We start from the raw sequence: 22,529 nt of genomic DNA on the forward strand, positions 1-22,529 counted from the left end.
TACACAGAGAAATCTGCATCAAAAGAAAAAAAGAAAAAGAAAAGAAAAAAAAAAAAGCAGCAAGATATAGCAGCCAAGGAAGCAGGCAGCAGAGCTAAGAGAAACTGAAAAACTACGCCCACTTATCTCAGAGGAACAGATCCATTAGCTGGGGAAACAAGTGTTGTAAATGGATGGGTTATGTGTCTGCAATGCACAAAAGTACCCAGGGATAGTTTACAAGCAACTATGCCAATATCACGTACTACAAATAGAACATTACACTCATTCATTCAATCATTCAGGGAAATTCATTTACCAGGCAACTATTACACACCAGACCACCATGGTAGCTTCTAGGAATATGAAAATAATTTTTCTGTAGGTTCTAGAAATAAAAAAAAAAATGATTTATTGTTCTCACCATGTAACCTAGCTATCCTAGAACTCATTATGTAGCCCAGGCTGGCCTTAAACCCTTAATCCTCTTACCTGAGCCTCCTAAGTGCTGGGATTACAGGCATGTACCAAAACATAGAGCACGCCAGCACAGAGATGATTATCAATGGCTGCAAAGATTGACAGTTCATAGAAGGAACTTTTTGGAGACTGGAAATTTGAAACAAAAATGATGCTCCTAAACTGGGGGTGGTGGCACATACCTCTAAGCCTGGCATTCAGGAGATAAAGGCATGAGATGAATGAGAACTTTTCTTTAAAAAAAAAAAAAAAAAAAAGATTTTAATTCTGACACTTGGTCATTGCCTGTTTTCTCGGCCAGAGGATGGTCCTGTGTATTGATGTCCTGAGCTTGATTCAGGAACACAAAATAGAAAACAGGCATGATAGTAATACCTCTAATCCCAACACTTAGAGCCTGAGGCAGGAGAATTTTGAGTTTGAGGCTAGCCTGGGTACTAAGTATGAGGACACTTTTGAGCTACATAGTGAAACCTTTAAAACAAAAGTGATAATCTGAAAAATTCGTTGTAAGGGAAAACAAACAAACAAACAAACAAACAAACAAACAAACCATAGCACAAGCCCTCTCAAGATGGTCACAGGAACCCGGAGACTACACAGCACTGAGGCAGCAGAGACTGAGCGTTCTCAATGCTAGCAGGACCACAGTAGATTCTTGAGTGACTGTAGCCACTCTGCCTCCAACCAAGGGACTGGGAACCACCACACTGTGACGTGTCCTCTCCACCCTGCCAGTCCACTGCAGAAGGAGGGGCTGTAGCGCTGGCTAAAACACACAGAACCTACGGTCCACCTACGCATCTGCTCTAAGGACAGAGTGTATTCAAGTCAGAGCAGGGAACGTCCTTCCTTGGAGAAGCTTTCTAATAAACTTTGGCTGGGATCCCACTGGGGAAAAGGGATCCCAAATGAAAGGACCCGGTGTGCAAAGGCTTCATCACAGAAACCGTGCATGGGTCAAGGGCAAGGCTGGACCACAGCACTGGGAAGGCTGTGGGATTCACATTGCTGATCTATCACGAGGCCTGATTTCTCTTGCTGGAACACAGAAATAAAACTAATGAGCCGAGTGTGGTGGCACGTGTGAGGCAGAGGCAGGAGAATTGCCACAAGTCCTCGGTCACCCTGGGCTACACAGTGAGTTCCAGGCCAGTGTAGGCTGCAGAGTGAAACTCTGTCACAAGAAAAAATTAAAAACAAACAAAAATCCTAATGACATAAGACGGTTCTGGAAAAAGGTCAGGCTAAATCCTGGCAAAAGCAGAGAAATGTCCACTTCTATTGCTAACAGGTAATCCTTCATTATCCCTCCCTGAGCACAGGAGGGAGAGAGGGTCCTTCACCCAGAGAGATCCCAAACTAATAAACAGAACAGTCCCTTCTGGGTGCGTATTGCAGAGATTTGAAACTCACAGCACAGCACAGTTCTTTCCCGACTGTGCACTACACAGATCACCTCTGGTATGCACGTCTGTTCTGCCGTCTCCAAAACCCGTCCAGTTTTTCTGCTATGTCTCAGTCTATTTGTCTCTCCTCTCTCTCTCTTCCTAACCCCTTTCAGTTTTATGAGACAGGGTGTCACTATATAGCTTTGGCTGTCCTGGAACTCACTCTGTAGACCAGGTTGGCCTCAAACTCAGAGATTTGCCTGCCTCTGCCTCCTGAGTGCTGGGGTTAAAGGCGTGCATCTTCAGGCCTGGGTGATAAATCTAATAAAATCTATTTATTTACTTGTTTATTTGTTTTGGCATTTCAAGACAGTGTTTCTCTGTGTGGCCCTGGCTGTCTTGGAACTCACTCTGTAGACCAGGCTGGCCTGGAACTCACAGATCCACCTGCTCTGTCAAATGAGCATTAAGATTAAAGGTGTGTGCCACCACCACCTGACAAATAAAAAAAAATCTTTAAAAGGAAAAAAAAATTAAAAAATCAAGAATAAAAACAAAACCTCTTCTCCATCTTTCCACTATTGCTTTTGTCCAGACTATCATCATTTTTCATCTGGACGCTGTCATAACTTCCCAACAGGCCTGCCCCACCCCACCCTTCTGTGTGTGTGTGTGTGTGTGTGTGTGTGTGTGTGTGTGTGTGTGTGTGTGTGTGAGAGAGAGAGAGAGAGAGAGAGAGAGAGAGAGAGAGAGAGAGAGAGGGAGAGGGACAGAGGGGGAGGAGAGGGAGGAGAGGGAGGAGAGGGAGGAGAGGGAGGGAGTTAGAGAGAGAGAGAATTAATGAGTATATTCTCTACTTCAAACCTGATGGTTTCCTATTATTCTTAGGAGAAAAGAGAAAATCGTTACCCTAGTCAGTGAGGTCCACCAGTGACCCCCTCTTCAGCCTTGGTTACCCCTTATCCTCATGCTCCACTCCATGAACGAATATGTACCCCCATCAGAGGGCCATTTTACCTGCTGTTCTCTCTGCCTAGAACACTCCATCTAGTACCACCTCTACCTCACGTCTCCATCCGAGCTAAGGGCCTCTCACCCGCTCTGAGCAGCGGTCTGCTTCCTCAGACCAGATCTGTCTATCCAAGAGGTTTCACAGCACCACAATCATGTTATGGCATGCACCACCATCCATATTTCTAAGTTTTTGAAGTTTATCTGATTATATGTTCACCATTTTCTTCCTAGGGATTGCCTCATGGTTCAGTTTACACTGAATGCTCAATGACTATTTGTTGAGTGAAAATTTTAATACAGAAAGAGGAATCTTTATTGACTGAGAGATTTTCACTGGAGCAAACAGATTCATAACAAGTGGTCATGTTAAGAGTTATTTTTGTAATAAAGTACTAATGTTTATAATAACAATAGTGACACCTTAATTTTTTCTGATTTTGATCTCAGTTAGAAATGGGATAAAGAAAGAACAAGAATACATAAGCTTCAGACATAATGGGTGGAAGAGGAATAGGATCCTATGTGAATAATTATTTGATTTGGAGAAAATTCCAAAATTGCTCTTTTCACATGAGCCGCCACAGGGGGCAAGAAGAAGCACAATAGCGTTGATCCAAACACTGGTGGAGCTCAGTTAGTCTATGAAGCCAGCCAGTTGTGGCTGCAGTCACAGGGGCAACGGAAAACAGAGCATTTCAAATGTTTCCACCCTGCTGGGAAAAATGCCAAGTTGGAATGTGATCTGACCCGCATCTCCCAGCTTCTGTAAAGGAATGAAAAAATAGCAAACAAACCAACCAACCAAGGAAGCACTGGGAAAGAGCAGAGAAGTAACAAGACAGCCAGAAAAAGAAAGAGGCATTGGATGAAGAGAAGACAAGGGCAGATGACTGGGATCCCAAACCAGTACAAGCCCCCAAAGCCTCCGGGGGCTGTTACTCCACCACTGACTCCTTGGAGGCAGATGCCAGCCTTATTAGCCCAGCCCACAGAGACCACATTTCTACAGAAAGCACCCATGCTCTCCCTCCCGAGACTGTCACTGTGCCGTCACCAGGACCCAGGTACATGACGCCCACTTTTCTCATCTGGATCACAACGTTGCACCAATTTTCTCCCTCTCTGCCTCCTACTCTATACTATGTAGCCCTGCACGTCTTCCTAACTAAGGGCAGAGTGGACTTGCCAGTGGACTTGGCTTAGGAGATGCTTTGCCTAACAAGACTACCAAACACACTGTTTGGACTAGGCTTTTGTCCCCTGGTGTCTATTATCACCATAAGGAAATTTGTCACTCCTAGAGAGACCCATGGAGCCAACCGTGGATACAAACTGCAGGTTGGAGGTAGATCACACTAAGTATCAACATAATCGGCCATGTCAAGCTGAGCTGTAGGAATTTACTTGAGGTAATTTTAAATTTGTTTAAAAAATTGCAGAAACAGTACAGTTCCCACATATTCCAAACACCCTTTCCCAAAGTTAATATCTTACAGTCATAGAAAAATTAATATTAGTGTTAACTAATTAAAGACCCCCTTTACACCCTACCAGTGTTACCACTATCCAGTTGTTTCCTTGTTCTAGAGGTTACTATTGGGTTTTGGTTTTTCCTTCCTCCCTCTTCTCATGTATATACATGTGTGGTGTGTATATCCATACATGCATGTTCATAGAAGTGTGGGTACGCAAGTGTGGAAGTCCAAGGTTAACATCAGGACTCTCCTCCCTATTTCATACTTCCACCTTACTCTTTAAACAGGGTCTCTCAATCAAACCCAGAGCTCACAAATAAGGGTTGTCTCAATAGCTAGCTTACCCTGGAAATCCCCTGCATATTTTGAGCTAACTCAGAATGGCCTTTTGAACCTTCGAAGCCAGAGTGGCGTACTTCCCTCAGCGAGGCCACACTTCCTAACCCTGCCTAAACAGGCACAGACTAGAGACCAGGTATGGAAGGCATCTCGTCCAAACCACCACAGCCAGTGTCCATCTTCCAAGGCTGGAGTTGCAGGCGGCCACCAGGCCCCCCTCATTTATGTGGACTCTGGGGCTCAGAGCTCTGCTTCTGTGGGTTCTGGGGAGCAGGCTCTGGGCCTCTTGCTTGTGTAGCCCTCTCTCCAGCCCAAGAGTAGCAATTATTCTGCTGCTCAAAATGTTTCAACTTTAACAATGAGGAGGCGTTCCTTTGGTCGGCTCTCACATTATCTTAGCAAATACCTGCTTCCTCAACACCATTTTCTTTTTCACAGTATTTCTTTACTTTCTGATTCCTCAAGAAGTTCCACTGTACACCTTACAGTTTCCTTTTCTCAGCTCTCCTTTCTTATTGGCAGACAGTGTTTAGAAACCAAGGTTAATGCTAGTTGTTCATTCCTACTAGGGAGGGACACAGATCCCTCATCCCTGTATAAGTAGAACACATACCCAAACACACTGATACTTTGTTTGTCTGGGTGCATGTGCTTTTGTGATAGGGTCTCACTCAGCCCAGGCTGATGATGACTTGAGCTTCTGGTTCTCCTGCCTCCCTCCTGAGCGCTGAGGTTACGGATATGTGCCACAATGTCTGTTTTATATGGTGCTGGGGACTGAACCGGTGCCTCATGCTAGGCAAACACTCTATCAGCCCTTACCTATATATATTTTGAAACTTACAAATTTATACAAATACCACAGACTCCAATCTAACGTAACAGAATCACCTGTCTTCTCACTTTCCTTATCTATGACAATTTCTCCAACCATGAGAAACCTGGCTCTCATTATCTATGACACATTTACAATAAATTAAACTCCACAGTGTAAAGCTATGAGTTTCAAAAATGCCAACCTATGGGCTAGCAAGAGAGCTCAGTGAATAAAGGCACTTGCCCCACCCCTCACAAACCTGGGTTCAATCCCTGGGCCCCACGTGGTGGGAGAAGAGAACCAGCTCCTCCAGCTGTCCTCTGACCCGTACAGGAGCCGTGGCATGTGCGTCACACGTGCACAGACACATACCAATAACATACACCAACAAAAAGCTGTAAACAAAAATTTAATGCCAGTCCGTATCTTTTTTTTTTTTTTTTTTTTTTCCAAGACAGGGTCTCTCTGTGTAGTCCTGGCTGTCCTGAAACTCTCTTTGTAGACCAGGCTGGCCTTGAACTCACAGAGATCCGCCTGCCACTGCCTCCCAAGGGCTGGCATCAGCACGCCCGGCTGCCAATCCCTATCTCTATGAGAAACAGTTTCTCAAAGACCTTAGCGTCACTGTGCAGCTCTCTGTCACCGGTTCCACACACAGTCTCTTGGGCTGTCCTTTCTTCCCAACCCTCTCTGGCATTGTTCTGTCACTGAGTCTGTAGTAGTTGGCTCGTTCTTGGTATTTACATTCCTTTTGGTGCCCCATCCCTCTACATCCTGGCTGCTTTACCTGTTTCTCTTGGGGCACATGAAGGGTGTGTGAGCTATGACTAGTTCTGAGAGTCAGAGCTACACAAGAGGGAATTACTGTTGCTTTAAGCTGCCAGGCTTTGAGGTGTTTTGTTTATGGTGGCAATTCATCCCAATGGTCCTGAAACAGGAAAGTTATGAGCAGCTAATAAAATAATGATTCTTTTTAGTGTTAAAATGTCCTTTTGCAAAATGTGATAATGATGATGATAGATGCTAGTCGGTTTCTATGCTAAAGTCTTTAACTCAGCAAAGTAAAAAGTTGGCTTTCGTCCCCAGAATTGTCATTTGAAGTTTTTCTGCTCCATGGAACATCACAGTCTAGAAACTACCTTTGTATTCTGCCTATCTTCCTTAGAACATTTGAGAATTATTCTCACTGTACATTTTAAATGAGTGAACTCGTAAACTCTCAGTAAATTTGTTAAAAATTTTTATTTGTTCAGGTAAAGACTACTGTCCTTTTAATCTTTGAGAAGGGATGAGTTTATCAGATGCAATCCAATGACAACAACTATTTCTAGGGGCCAAGACAGCCTTTAAACTCAGGACCTAGAGACAGTCCCAGGAAAGCAGTTCTGGGAAGGACAACAGAGTAAGAGTCAGGAAGTCTAAGACCATGAAGACCTGGGCAAAGAGACCTGGGAGAAGAGCAGGTAAGAATAGTGATGCTAGCCAGGCAGTGGTGGCGCACGCCTTTAATCCCAGCACTTGGGAGGCACTTGGGATATGTGTGAGTTGGAGGCCAGCCTGGTCTACAGAGCGAGATCCAGGACAGCCAGGACTACACAGAGAAACCCTGTCTCGAAAAAAAAAAAAAAAGAGTGGTGACCCAGGGGTAGGACACAAGTGTCCATGGAGTAAGGCTGGTGAAGAGAGAGAGGGAAGGGCCATCTGTGAGAACAGAGAATGGCCAGGCCTGTGAAAAGTGTGCCCTTTCAAAATGCAGTCAAATTTGAACATCTGAAAGCTAAACAAAACATAGCTATAAATAGAATTCAGCCTACAGATGCCAATTTGTCATGGCTGGAAAAGATACATTTCACCCATTAACAAATGTTGCCTGACTCAGTATTTGTCCTAGCTCTTCCTAGGGCCCAGTGATTAAAATTTGTCCCTCCAGGACTCAAAACCACAGAGACCTCCTCAGGCCATGAGACTGTGGCATCAGCTGGCTGCCCAGCCTCAGCAGACACAGCACCAACTAAGATGGACGCTCTTGTTCCTGCCTGGCAGCAGGTGTTTCTGTTTTGTGGCTTCAGGAGGGAAGAGGTATGAGGTATATTCTGTGGATCCTGCAAAGAGGTTCTCCACACCAGGGTTTTAGATATGCCTGGATACAGAAGTATAAAGCCAAAAGGCTGTCCCCATTGGCACATACAGTGAACTGTTTGTTTGTTTCACTCTTTTTGGGGGGGCCCGCCACCCAGCTCCCAAATAAATCATACACAGAGGCTTATTCTTAATTATGAATGTCCGGCCCTAGCTTGGCTTGTTTCTTGCCAGCTTTCCTTAACTTAACTTATCCCGTCTACCTTTTGCCTCTGGGCTTTTCCTTTTCTTACTTCTGTAATCTTACTTTCACTCTTTCTCTGTGGCTGGCTGTGTAGCTGGGTGGCTGGCCCCTGGAGTCCTCCTCTTTCTCTGGTTGCTTCCTTCTTTCTTCTTCCCAGATTTCTCCTTCTATTTATTCTCTCTGCCTGCCAGCCCCACCTATCTCTCTCTCCTGCCTTGCTATTGGCCGTTCAGTTCTTTATTAGACCATCAGGCCATTTTAGTCAGGCATAGTAACACAGCTCATATAGTTAAACAAATGCAACACACCTTAAAGTAATATCCTACAACAATAAACACTTACAAAAACAACAAAAAAATTAAGAAAACAAAAGTGGAGTCACCTGGCTCAACATCCTGACATCAGAACATGCTGACATCCAAATGAGCACCTGGGTTTACCAGCAATGCCTGGGAGCCATAGCCAGTCAGAAGCAGGAACCAAAAAGTCAACAAGAACAGGGTGAGCCTCTGAAGGGCCCTAAAAACCCAGACTCCAAGCAGCTCAACAGACTGGTCTCCATTGTAATTCAAGGCACACAGCCACACACTTTAGCAACAAGGGACAGTTTCAGTGACTGCCTCTCCCACCAGGTCCCCCTACCATTGGCCTGGCTCTGACCTTGGTGACTGCTGAGTGTCTGGGACTCTAGTTGACCTGGCTAAGCACAACTGAGGCTTCTGTCTCTCTCAAGGAACATTCTCTGCCCTTCCCCCACCAGTAGATGTGGATGTGGCGAATCGACAAGCCCTGGGCAATCGGACTTCTAACCTGACCCTCGACCCACTGTCAGTGAGTGAATCCTGCCTCCAGATATTGTTGCATCACTTAGTGCTAGATTGTTAGGTTGTTGAATTCATTTGCTGTGTGCTTTCCCTCTCTCTCTGGTGTGTGAACAATAAATCATGCACTTGAAAAAGATAACTGCCTGCCTGCCTCTCTGTGACAAGTAAGTTGTATTAAGACACCACACTACTATGGGCCCTGAAACTCTGATACCCAAGCAGGTTTGTCTTTGGTAGCCAGATAAATTTAGCCAAATTCCTTTATCTTTCTGAATCTTTGCACCCTTATGTAACAAATAAAAAGAATTTACCACATCTGCTTTCCCTAATGTGCTATATGTTCAGAAGAAATAAAAAGTATTTCAGGAAAGCAACCTGAAAGTCTCCCAAAAGGTAAATGTCAACCAAGATGAAACACACTTTATTTTTTTTTTTAAGTTCTTCAGGTATATATAAAGAGTAAAATATCCCCATTAAAAAGCTGTATTTCTGAAGGGCAGGGACCAATTACTCAGGCCCACAGCTCAGGCTCAGCTCCAGGGCACACAGTAGGCCTCTAGAACACCAGCTCCTTCTGCTACACCAGACAGAAAGGAATAGAAAGAATATGCCACACCACACGCTTCACTAGGGCCGCCACCGCCTAACTAGGGCTGGGCAGCCCTGAGACAGCCCAGGCCTGGTTTCCATGACTACCACAGCCTTATCCTCCTGCTTTGCCTTTTTATTCAAACCCCAAACAAGCCCTGGCAAGGTCCCTGCTGCACACAGATGAGCATCTCTGTCTCCAAGGCAGAAGTTGAACTGAAGAAGTGACAGACAGAAATGTGTGCACAGATCTCTAGGGCACTGAACCCTGAACTGTACTTTATGCTGTTATTTCTTAAGTGGTTTACAAACAGAGACTTTTTTTTTTGAAACAGCAAAACACTTAATGAGATATTCTGGGTTGTGGTTATACTGACACATTTTTTTTAAAGGACTAAACAATGACAAACAGAGAAAAATAAAAAATTTCACCAAACAGATCTTTTACTCTGAGTCATAGACTCTAGACTCTGTGTGGGGCCTCACAAGAGTCCTCTGAGATGGCTTCTAAGTGTGAGCAGAGTTCTCTGGGCTACAGTAAAGCCCCTCAGAGGGCTACCTCATCAGCTTTCATGATCCTTCCAAAAAGAAGGTCCAAAAATCTCATTGCTGTCCCCACACGACCATCTCCTTTCCAGGGCCCGGGCAGACAGATGACAGCTGGTCTCTGACCTCTGTGACAAGCAGAGTTCACAGAAGAGCATTCCTGAGATGGCCACACTTGCCCATGCTTGCTAGTTCTACAGTAGAACTAACAAGAAACCCCAGGTTCTGGGCACACATGTGAGGAATTCTGCCTTAAGTCTGGATCATCTGAGGTCAGAAGACCTTCCCTAAATCAGGCCACACCTTCTGCTGAGAGCCTATGTAGGGATGTGAGAGAAAGGAGCTCCTGCTCCTGGGCCTGCTTGCCCTTGCTCTGGATTCCCTGACATTAGAGCCGACTTCTCCAGGATTCCAATGTACACTGAAGAGCAGTGGAGACAGCCAGCCTCGTGGACTGTGGGCTTTCTGCTGGGAGACAGACATTATTGGGTTAGCTGGACCACAGTCTGTAAGACACTCTTAAAATGTGTGTGTGTGTGTGTGTGTGTGTGTGTGTGTGTGTGTGTGTGTGTGTGTGTATGAGAGACAGATTAATTCCAGCAGTTCTGCTCCTCTAAAGGACCCTAACACAATCTCCAAGGACAAATACTGTGGAAGTCCCTCAGAAAACTCTCTTGGGGCTGAGGAACGGGTCCATGAGTGGAGAGCATGCTGTGCAAACATGAGCACTTCCTAAAAAGCTGGGAGTGGTGATGGGCTTCAGCACTGGCAGGGGCAGAAGGAGGAGGATTCTAGAGGCTCATGGGATAGCCAACCTAACCAAACAGTAAACTCTAGGTTCAATGAGAGACTCTGTTTCAAAAAATGAGGTGAAGAGAAATAGAGGAAGAACTACCAATATTGGTCTCCATGGATATGCATGGGAACATACAGCCAGCCACACACATGGGTACACTACACAACCGCAACAAAGAGAAGATTTCCTGTTACAATAGAAGTGCCTGAATCAGACAAGGGCTCTCCTGAGCATAAGTGAACATAGTGAGCCCCCCTCTCTACAACTAGCATGTCAGTGAACACTTACTGAGGCCTGGGTAAGTGCCTAATGCTTTCTAGACATTCCTTCTATCACGGTCTACTGTGTATGCTCGGGATCACCTGTGTTGGTACCTACTGGGAGGGACATACCCATAAATGAAACCAATCCAGTTACTGAGGCCTAGTAAGTAAATGGGAGAGAGAGATAAGGACATTTGAAATCCAAAACCTAAAGAATGCTTTCCTGAAAGCAATATCTGAGCATGTTTGAAGCACCTGGAACTCAGCCTGTAAACCTGGAGAATTCAAGGAACAAAAGGCTGTCAGGCCGGAATCACCGCCACCGTCCTCTCAGACACAACAGAGCCTGAACTCGGGGATGGGTGTGAAGTGAGGAGACTGAGCAGTAATAAGGACCAGAAAAACTAGGCTTTCTGCCACCCTCCCGTCAGCATTCTCCCACAAAAGCATCAGACCTTTAAGCACGTGCAATAAGTTTTCCCATCAGCCCCCAGGGACCTATCGCAGCCCCACATTTAATAATTCAGGGGTGAATAAAGGAGACTGGGATGAAGAAGGCAAAGAAGCCCATAGTACACATCTGTACTTAGTTCCCAGCCAGCTCACTGCCCATACCTGGTCTCTCTGCCCTCTTTCCTGCTTACAGGACCAGGCAAGGAAGACTGGCAAGCACAGCAGTGCCCCGTGATCTGGGCTTGTGGTCTTTACCCTCACGGGGTGGGGGTGGTAATCTGGTTTTCTGGTAAGTTCACCACTGACTGCCGTATCTCTTTGTAAGGTACAGTCCCCATCCACTCCTTGTTCCCTGACCTTTACAGAAACTGAACTTACTCAGACTTCACCGGAGAGGGCAGGCAGGGAGGGAGGGAGAGTTGGGGACAAGGAGAGAAAAGACTAAAAAAAATTAGAAAACAGGAAAAGGTCTCATCCACAGACCCAAGGAAGTTGGGGGAAACCTGCTTCAAAGCTATTCAGTAAAATAAAGATCATTTAAAAAATTCTTGCCCCAACTGAAGTTAAGCATGATACAGTAGCAACAAGCTTCACTACATAAGGCAGAGGTGAGAGCCGGACAAGCTGGGAGTGAAGGAGTTAAACGTGCCTGTCTCTCAGGGATCAGAGGTGTCAGGTTTGCCACTGCTCAGTTGCTAGAGGAGGCTCCTGAGGACTCCGGAGTGCACGCCTTTCCCACCCAGGCACAATTTCATTAGCAGCTCATTAGCAGGAACGACACAACCATTTCTGACTCTTGTTTCTCATAATATTCATTGGTTAATTGACACTTTGAACACGGGCTGACTGAGAACCAAAGAGTGCTAAACCTGCTCATTAGCCAATGTAAAGCACACAGGCTGCATTCTGCACGTGTGTTTTGTCCTCATTTGTTTTCCTAAAGGAGAAATCATAATTTAATAAGAAGGTTAAAAGACCAAAGGGCCAAGGTATGGAGACTTCATTTTTAATCTTTTTCTCTCCCTACCACATCAATCCCCAAGGAACCTGTCACCATAATTGGCACAGTTTGTTCTCTTTATAGCACTTGTTACTTCCACAGCCAAACATGGTTCTAGGAATCATTTCAAAATAATACCAAGCACTACTGACCCCCGTAATCTCTCTACCACAAAAGTCCCTCAGTCCCTCCACTTGTGAGCTCTCAGCAGCACACACGGAGGAGCTCCACAGGGATGACTAGAGGGGCAAAATTCCTAGAGAATTTTTCTCTGGATTATCCATAAAGGAGAGGGGCATCTGCCCCCTCACTGCTGTCGCCTTGGAGTACAAACCAGAGTAGGAAAGGAAGGCGGAACAACAGGTACAGTGTGGAACAGACAGCCACCAAAACAGCTGGTCACAGATCCTTGCCCCTTCCCATGGTAGGCACCTGGAACAAATGATGTCAGTAAAGTAAGCCTTCCTTCGCCTACAGGCATGTGGGGGGATAAGCCCAGTGTGCTGCTTCTTATCTCGACAGTTTGGACTACGACGGGTACTGAGAGACCCACTGAACTGTGCTCCGTCTTCTCTTCATCTGCATTGCTGGTTTCACCAGCCCGAGCTGCAGCGCTGAGCCATGCGGATGACGCCAGTTAGTGCTCAGCCTGGGCGGCAGAGGAAGCGCTTGTGAAGACCCTGCTCCACCACTTGATAGCTCTGGCAGTCTGACATCTTGTACCAATACGCTCTGACTCATCTACAGAGCAGACACCACAGCATCAGTGTGACAGGGTTAATAAAGTTCACCATAAGGAGTAAAGAACTACACAGTGGAGACGCCTAGGGCTGACATTAAGGAGCTCTCAATATGGCGTTTTCTTTGTTGTTGCCTGACTTGTTCATTTCCCCAGCTAGGAGCCAGGGACCAGTGCCATGATCGATGCTCAAACTGTGTTAACAGTTCTCGACAAACACCTGCCTAAGTTCTATAGAAGAGAGGTGAGCACATGATTTTTGTAACATTTTTTCATGCCAAACTGCCTTATTAAGGCTACAAAAAAAAAAAAAAAATCAATAACAATGAAAGCTACAGGATATCCGAAATGAGAAGGCAACAAATGAGCTAGATAAGCCAAGCCAAGCCGACACTGGAAACAGTACTACCGCCTCCTGCAGGTCACCAAACCTATCTAAAAATCGAAGAGGTCAAATCCAGCAGTATAGCTCACATAAATGCAGGAGTGAGGACTTACACAAGAACAAACGCCAGCACCCGGGGAGAAGTTTCATGTTTCCCAGTAAGCTCAGCTCAGTCATGAGCTTCGGGGAGTTTTGTAACAGCAAACCAGAGAGATTAGAAGACAGCTGCCCGACCTTGGCTTTCTGCTCCTCACTGGGTAGTGCTGGCAGGGCCACCCAAGCACGGGCAAGGAGGCCTGCATGTTCCAGGCCAGCGGGCACACAGGCAGCAGTCTAACAAGCTGCCCGCTTCACACCACAGAGCGGCCGCACAGGGGTCTAGCCTCCAGTCCTCTGCAGCTTCACACCACAGAGCGGCCGCACAGGGGTCTAACCTCCAGTCCTCTGCAGGTTCACACCACAGAGCGGCCGCACAGGGGTCTAGCCTCCAGTCCTCTGCAGCCTCACACCACAGAGCGGCCGCACAGGGGTCTAGCCTCCAGTCCTCTGCAGCCTCACACCACAGAGCGGCCGCACAGGGGTCTAGCCTCCAGTCCTCTGCAGCCAACACCACAGAGCAGCCGCACAGGGGTCTAGCCTCCAGTCCTCTGCAGCCAACACCACAGAGCAGCCTCACAGGGGTCTAGCCTCCAGTCCTCTGCAGCCAACACCACAGAGCGGCCGCACAGGGGTCTAGCCTCCAGTCCTCTGCAGTCTCACACCACAGAGCAGCCGCATAGGGGTCTAGCCTCCAGTCCTCTGCAGCCAACACGAACACTGCGACTGTTGTTTGATGGCAGACACCCGACCTATCATGTACCCTCAGGTCCCCTACAAGAACCCAGGCAGTATGCCATGTCCAAGAATCCTCTCCACGGCACCTTCTTTCATCCTCCCTTTTCAAATTTATAAAAAACATGTCGAGTTTCTCCAGTGACCCCAGCATCCTGGGGAACAAACCCGAGAGATCATGAGGCCTAATCCTTACTAAAAAGGTGAGTTTTCCGTCCTTGAACAAGAACAACACCTGCAGTCAGATGACACATCCCGAGGCCAGCTCTGAGGGCACCCCTTTCTTTCTCTTCTATTCTCCTCGCTGTCCTCTCACACAGCACCCCTGCTAGTGTTCAAGAAGATGTCAGTATACAATCATTGTTTTTTTTCTAATAATTATGAAAGGTCCATATCTTTCACTGTCCCTTAAAGAGAGATGGATTTAAGTTACTCTCCAAGTATGTACATAAACATGCATACCCTGGGCTTTGGTAATACAGATGGGGCCTCATTGCCATACCTTGTCAGTAAAGATAAAAATTAGCAAAATGCTTTTGAGTATCTGGTAACATTAAATCTGACTACTTATCCATTTGATTTAGGGGGCTCCACTTAGAGTTCACCCAATACAAATGCCCATAGAAGTTCACAAAGGTACTTTTAAATGATAAATGATTAAAAAAAAAAAAAAAACAACCAGAATTGAAGTACTACAAGTCAAATAAGAACCAGAAATGAGTCACAACAGAAAATACCCTCTTAAGACTAAATCAGTGAACAGGAGTAAAATTGGAAAAAATACAGAGCAAATGGGGGGTAGAGATATGTAAGAAAGTCACAAACAATGAAGCCAGGCAAAGAAGACCCAAAAACGGAGGAAATCCAGGTCGAAGTGGATCCCTAAGGTCAAGTTTGTTTGTTTACAAAAGTTCACACTTCACATAAAATGAGCAAAAAACTTCCCTACGGTTTGAGAAAACTTTTCTAAAATAAAAAAATATTTAAAATAGCATAATGCATACCTAATACAATGCCCAACAAGACATATTCTAGAAAATCATGGAATTTTAAAGAAAAAAATGGGGGTATTAAGTAGAAAAATAGTTACTTCTAACAATAGGTTGTCAAGGGTGATTTCTGTTTGCTTGTTTGTTTGAACAGCAACACCTACTACCAGCGGGAGAGGGAGTATTTAAAGAAAGCAAATGTGAGGCAAGACACTTCTGTATAAACACCACACTTACCCACAAGAACATGGGTAACGTTGTCTCAATGAGCCCCTTCTAAGGCATTTATCAGGGAATATACACTGTCAGCCAGACTAGAACTGGTGGTGAGCATTACTTATACTTATTTGTAGAAATGAGATGAAATGGGGGTTAAGAAGAAAGTACACAAACACACACTGACAGTTTCAATTCAGTACAGCTGCTTAAGAACAATGAGAATGCACACACACACACCACACACACACACACACACACAAAGAGGTTTCAAATTGTTTTCAATAATCTTATCAGAGGAGGTAGTACTGCCATTCTGAAACTCTGTGTAGAATAAGAGAGCAGATGAGTAATTATTAGATATTCTAATTGTATAATTCCTGTGTTCATAATCAAGACCTGGTATGCCAGAGAAGAAATTATAATCAAAGAGATTAAATAAAGTCCTGAATATAAGTAGGAAGTCCATTTAAATGTCTTATGGTTTTACTAGCACCTGGCAAAAGAAAGGCTTAGGAATTATGGCCAACATGGTTATAGAGAGCTATCGTAATGGCTAGAATTTACTCTTAAGGTATCTACTCTAAGTTTCTCACTAGGAAACTGAGGCAAGAAATAGACAAGATGAACTTAGAATATCTTGATGCACCTGACAGCAAGAAAGTGACCAGAATACTAGGGCAAGATCAAATGAGCCTACCTGAAAACCTTTAGCTGATCAAAGATGGAACAATTTGAACTTCAGTGGTAGAGCACTTACTTAGTGTGTTCATACGAAGTTGTGGGCCACTCTCCACCATGCTTGTGCATATAGCTAAACAAATGAATAAATAATTTTCAAGTAACTGTGATGAAATAAACTGAAACATGCCTAAATCTTTGGGTTCATAAGAAGAAAAAAACTTAGGGACTCTTCAGAGGATGATGAGGGACCTACTCATTACCATAAAAGCTGGTAAACTATGTGAGATGGTTCCAATAAGAACGGCCCCCATAGGCTCCTGTATCTGAATGCTTAGTCAGCAGGGACGGAGGGAAGAATCTGGGAGGAGTTAGGGAAGGTTAAAGAGTATGATTAAGACACACCACACATAAACAACTTTTAAAATAATAATTTATAGTGTTTATCTACTTATTAAGCTGAATACCTTCTAATTGTCTATATTTGTTCATAGTTTTATAATAATTAACTGGGGCTATAACTCAATAGTAGAATAGTGTAGTATATATGAGGACCTAGGTTCAATTCCTAGTAATACACACAAACTAAAATAAAATGGCGTTTTAATAGAATATGCACAAACATGTCTCTGGTGAAAAAACTAGACTTAAAAAGACTTTTGCTTCCAAAACTATGTTTCTATTGTTATGACTTTTAATAATAAGCATCTATTACTGTAATTATTGTAAACTTTTCATTTATTTAATTTTGTAAGAATTTTATATTGTTAAATATATGTCCTTATGAACAAAACATATAAATTATTTCAAAACTATGAAAGTATAAAATTTGACATATTTTAAAAAGAAAAAGTAAAAGAAGTAGCTGTAAAGAACCAACCAACCAATTGTTTAATCTCTCTCACTAGGAAAGATTCATTTTGGCTTCTTAAGATAAACTATTATAGAGGTTGGAGAGATGGCTCAGCAGTTAGGAGAACTGGCTGTTTTTCCAGAGAACCCAGATTCAATCCCAGCACCCATGTGGCAGCTCACAACTGTCTGTAACCCCAGCTCCAGGGGAATCAACACCTTTACACAGACGTACATGCAGGAAAAACACCAATGCACATAATTTAAAAAAAAAAAATTTAAAAGATAAACTATTATAGAAGCCAGGCATGGTGGCATACACCTTTAATGCCAGCACTTGGAAGGCAGAGACAGGTGGATCTCAGAGTTCAAGCCAACCTGGTATACAAAGTGAGTTCCAGAATAGCCAGGGCTACATGGAGAAACCCTGTATTGAAAAATAAAGCAAATAAACAAACAAAAAGATAAACATATGTACATTCTAAAATGAAGAATGACTCAGAATATAGAGGTCATAATCAATATATACCACTAAGACAGATTCTAGCACATCCTGCTAAATAAAGATAATTCCAAGTGGTCACATGTAAGAAGCATGTTTACAATGAAGTGCTTGCCAGGTATCTTTCTGGGTTATGGCTTTGCAGGGAGATGGTGCAGACATCTGGACATAGCTGTCTTCCTCAGATACTAGGCTCAATAATCTCAATCTCTACTCCCATATGACTTTGGACATGCCAATCAGTCCATTAAATCTTCAGCAGGGAAGCCTGGTGAAAGTGGATTTGTCCCCATATTGGCAGTGATGTGGTCAGATAGGTTGGAAAATTGGTTCTTTGTTTGTTTTGTTTGTTTTATTTCTATTTTGGAGCCAGGGTCTTGCTGTCTAGCCCTAGATGGCCTGAAACTTGTTAAATAGACCAGGCTGTCCCTGAATTGAGATATGCCTGCCTACATAACCAGAGTGCTGGTATTAAAGGCATGTTTGCTTGGTTTTAGATTTATTTTACTTTATGTGTATGAATGTTTTGCCTGCCTGCCTGCCTGCATGTGCACCATGTGTGCCTGTTGGATTCCCTAGCACTGGGATTACAGATAGTTGTGAAATGCCGTGTGGGTGCTGAAACTCAAATCCCAGTCCTCTGTAAGAGCAACAAGTGTTCTTAACCACTGGGCCATGTCTCCAGCCAGGTTACTTGGTTTTTTAGACAGTCTCTCAAGTAGCCCAGATAGGCATTTTAAAAATAGAACCCTCTTCCCTTTATCCTCTCTTGCCTTCAGAGCTAAGCACCTCTGGCTTATATATAATGCTAAGCACTCATTCCTGCTAAAAAACAAAACAAAACAAAACAAATCATCAATGAGAGTCTATGGGAATTATCCATAAAATCTGATGGTAGGGCGTTCTAATCAATCTAGTAGAGCCCAGTATATTTCTGCCTCAAGAAAGATGTATGCCAGCGTGACTTTTTAAAAACTTCCAGCCCCAAGAACTTTATGTTTCATCTGCAGCATTCGATATCTCAAAACCAGGATTACCGGTCCAAACTGCTCTAAAGAGGGAAAGCAATGATCTGAGAACGTTCTCAGGTGTGCAGAAGCCAGTGAGATGCATGAATCCACAGTGTGCTTAGTCCTTGTTTGTCCTAACTGTGCAATAATAAAACTAGTTCCCTAAAGCCAACCTGCTCCTGGAGGCCCTAAGCAGTCCCCTCCACTCCCCCAGTGCATCAGACATCAGTGACAGCACGTCTCAGGAAATAAAACACACTCGTAAGATAATGCCACATAAACACCAGAGTGTTTATGGGGAATAAATGTCAAGGTAAGGCAGGAATGTTTATTTGCTGTGTGGGAGGTGGTGATACTGTGTGTCAATGCTACATTACGCTGAACTGATTTTAGTTTTAGTAAATGACTAAAAAATTCCCTATTCGTCATTTCTATGGCTATGGCTATGATAGGGATGGACACGTCAATGACCTTCCCCGGGTCTGGTTCGCAGGCATCTGAACTTCAATATCTCCCCCATCCTAAGGTTCTACTTTCCCAGAACAGACACAGTGGCACATGGAGACCTGCAAAACTAAAATTTCCAACAGAGCTCACTAGATGCCATTCTTTTGATATCATGACCTACCAGAAAATCTAGATCCCACGTCCTTCTAAGGATCCCAATTTCCTGTTAGTCATTTCTGCAAGTTGCTTAAAGTGACATAAAAGGAACAGCTAATTTACAGTCCTATTATTTTAATCTGACCAACCAGATTCTCCTAGACATCAGTTTCTTTCCCTTCATATCAGATAGAACAGTCCTGGAGTCAGTGCCAAGGCAGCAACTCACTCTCGGGGGTTCTGCTGACATTTATAAAGTGATCCTATTTCTCTCTTGTGTTTTACGTTATCAGCTAAACCTGCCAACTTAAATTATTGCCTTGTAACAAAATCAGAGTTATCTATTACTCCAGGATGTGTACATTTCGGAAGCATTGTACCTATATCAAGTTCTGCAAGGGTAGGAAATAAGACCATAAATAAACAAATGGGAAACAGAATGTGTTGCCATTACTTCAGCAACAGAAGCTAAAAGTCAAAGGAATTACATGGAAAGCCACTAAAACAGCTGAATATACAGACCCCGGGAAGAGTAAAACTTGATACTGATACAGTCATTTACACACTGTCCCATCCCACAATCAACCTCTTCAGGCTCTGTGCTACAGTACCTCAGAGTGCCTCCATTTAGAAGAGGAAATGACTGGTCTAGAGTTTGTGACAGGAGGGTGGGCAAAACAGGAACATGATGTTGAAAAGGTCAGATTTATAACTGCCCCATTATTTCACCAGCACAGTGGACTAAGAAACCAATTTCCTTCCAATTGATATGGCTAATGGTCATAGTTACTCAAAGACCACTGTGACCCAAAATGAGCACTGGAAGAGTCACCAGAAAGAAGTAAGAAAGCTGTTCATCCCTCAGGGCTGATTCCAGTTCTTTATTCCTCCTACATACGCTAAAAGATGTTTCCTATGTTTTTCTGGGATTTCATGTTGTTTAATACACAGTATTTTTATGTATAAAAGTCCTTCATTAGTTCTAAATAGCTTCAAAATGACTTAAAAAGTCACATATTTCAATCCTCTCTCTCCAAATTTTCTATTATCCAATCCCTAAGACTATTCAATAGTTCGCATTTTTAGATACTTTATATGTCCCGGTCTCTAACAAAATTTCATCTTCCTGAACTGTTCTGTCTAGATCTTGATACATATCTACCAAATATTCTCTCTAGGAATTTACTGTTTAGTCCTTAGCCTTTCCCACAGCAACCACCATGCCACCTGAGCTCAGAAACTGACATCTCACCACACAGCAAGAGGAACTTTCCCCAAAGACACCTCTCCGAATGAACCTGCACATATCCTGTGAAGGTGAACAGTGGGCGCTGTCCTATACGGCGGCACCAAACCAGCCAGGTGCTGGGATCTAAGAGAGCAGAGTCACCTGATGGGCCCAGTGCCCGCTAGGAGCCTACAAACCAAATCCCAGTCCCATCATCCCAGTCAAATCTTCAGAGAATGGTATGGAAAATCATGTAGTACACCTTGGGAGGAGGGGAAGGCAGTGTGTAAGGAGTGATGAATATGAATGTATATCCCCACTGCCTTCGTTCCCTCTGACACGCACAAACTAAACACGGGGCAAAGAGGCACCTGGGAGATGGAGATATTCGGTACATGGCCCAGGCTCACTTGTACAGTGTGAATGTGCTTTTCCACATCATCCCACACTTGCATCTCTGGACACAAGGGCAAACAATGCTTGGTTACGACAGGTTACTATGCACTCTTGTATCTCTAATACTTAGCTAACTCGCTGTGCCTGGAAAAAGTTATCAAAGTTTGTAAGGGATCAAGTTGTAATGAACAAAAAAAAGCTTCCCAGTATTTCCCTGACATTTTAGAAATCTAAAATAAAAATTCAATTATGAAGTCATCTTAACACTCCTGGAATACCTGTGGATTTGATTTTTATAATATATGGCCTGAAAGCCAAGCATCTTCCCAAATGAACCTCCAGATTTTACCAGACCACGTTTCCCACACCTCTCTGTGAGGGCAAGTCAGAGCAGCAGGCAAGGCCAGCCTACAGAGGCAGGCAGTCATGTGACTAGCTCAGCTTTACAACCTGCATGACAACTATCACCCAGGACACACATGAAGTCAAGGCGGAAAAGCTGGCACAGGCCGACAGCTTTAGTCAGATTTATTCAGAACTTTACACTTACAATATTATTTGTAACGAGTCTCTTTCTGTCCCGCCAGCCCAGCTCCTAAATAATGACATGGAGACTTCTTATTAATTATGAAAGCTTGGCCTATAGCTTAGCCTTGTTCCTAACTAGCTCTTAACTTAAATTAACCCTTTTATATTAATCTACGTTCTACCATGTGGCGTTACCTCTCTTGCATCTTGCACCTTGTGTTTCCTCTCCGTGTCTCCTAGTGCCTCGAGTCTCCCTCCTCTTCCTTTTCACGGAAATCCCACCTATACCTCCTGCCTAGTTATTGGCTGTTCAGCTTTTTATTACACTATTCACAGCAATCGACCTTGACACAGTGTACAAACATCCACATGAACCACACTCACTCTAGTGAAGGCCGGTCTTGAACTCATGGCAATCCTTCCATCTCAGCCTCTTGAGTGTTAGGACTCAGGCACAAGCCGTCACTCCCAGCTCTCATTTTTTTTTTTTTTCAATTGTTTTAGGATGAACTCTCATTTTGTTGGTGGACTGTCCTTCAATTCCTGGGCTCAAGTAATCCTCCTGCCTCAGCCTCCTAAGTAGCAGAGACCATAGGACATTTAGTAACTTAAACTGAGCAGCAAAATGCTGATGATTACCAAGCAACTACTAAAGAAATTCATTGCAGTGAGAGGAGGTTGTGTTCCACACCAGCTATCAATGAAGGCAGACCAGTGTCAGGCATCCAGTAATGTTCAACATAACTTTCTAAAACAACGGAATTATTCTATATCCACACCATCTAGTACAGTAGTCCTTGTTCACACATGGCTATTGAGCATTGGAAATGTGCCTAGCAATATTAAAAGACTGGATTATGAGTTTTTCATGGTAATTAGTTTTAATCAAAAGGATAATAAATGGCTAGTGACTACCATATCTGAAACTGTAACAGATCTTCATTTCACACATGCTGTATGACTAGAACACTAAGGACCCAAGGAAATGTGGGATAAGAAGAGGCTATAAGAAGGTGTCTTGGGAGGCAAAGCACAAATCAGAATGCTGGGGCTTTTCAGTGACTCTCTAGGACACTCAAATCTGGTCTACAACACTGAGCAAGTGCCTCCTGTGAGTTCCACCTCAAGAGATTCCGAACCAGAATAAAGAAAAGCAGTGCTCTCCAGGGGAGGTAGACAGGAGACCAGTGACCCCGTGGTGGTGCATTATTGCCCATAATTTTTGTCCTCAGAAGGGATGTGGTACTATGGGGTCACCCCCTCTCCATAGCCAATTGTTAC

At 44.0% G+C, this 22,529-nt stretch overlaps 1 protein-coding gene across 2 annotated transcripts in view; it reads right to left on the reverse strand.

Moving 5' to 3' along the window:
* Positions 1-22,529, reverse strand: part of Sil1 (SIL1 nucleotide exchange factor) — a 238,878-nt gene that overhangs the window by 87,025 nt on the left and 129,324 nt on the right. The gene's annotated exons all lie outside the window — the stretch shown is intronic.

This window comes from Peromyscus leucopus, chromosome 19 (assembly GCF_004664715.2).
Source record: "Peromyscus leucopus breed LL Stock chromosome 19, UCI_PerLeu_2.1, whole genome shotgun sequence".
Classification (NCBI taxonomy): Eukaryota; Metazoa; Chordata; class Mammalia; order Rodentia; family Cricetidae; genus Peromyscus; species Peromyscus leucopus.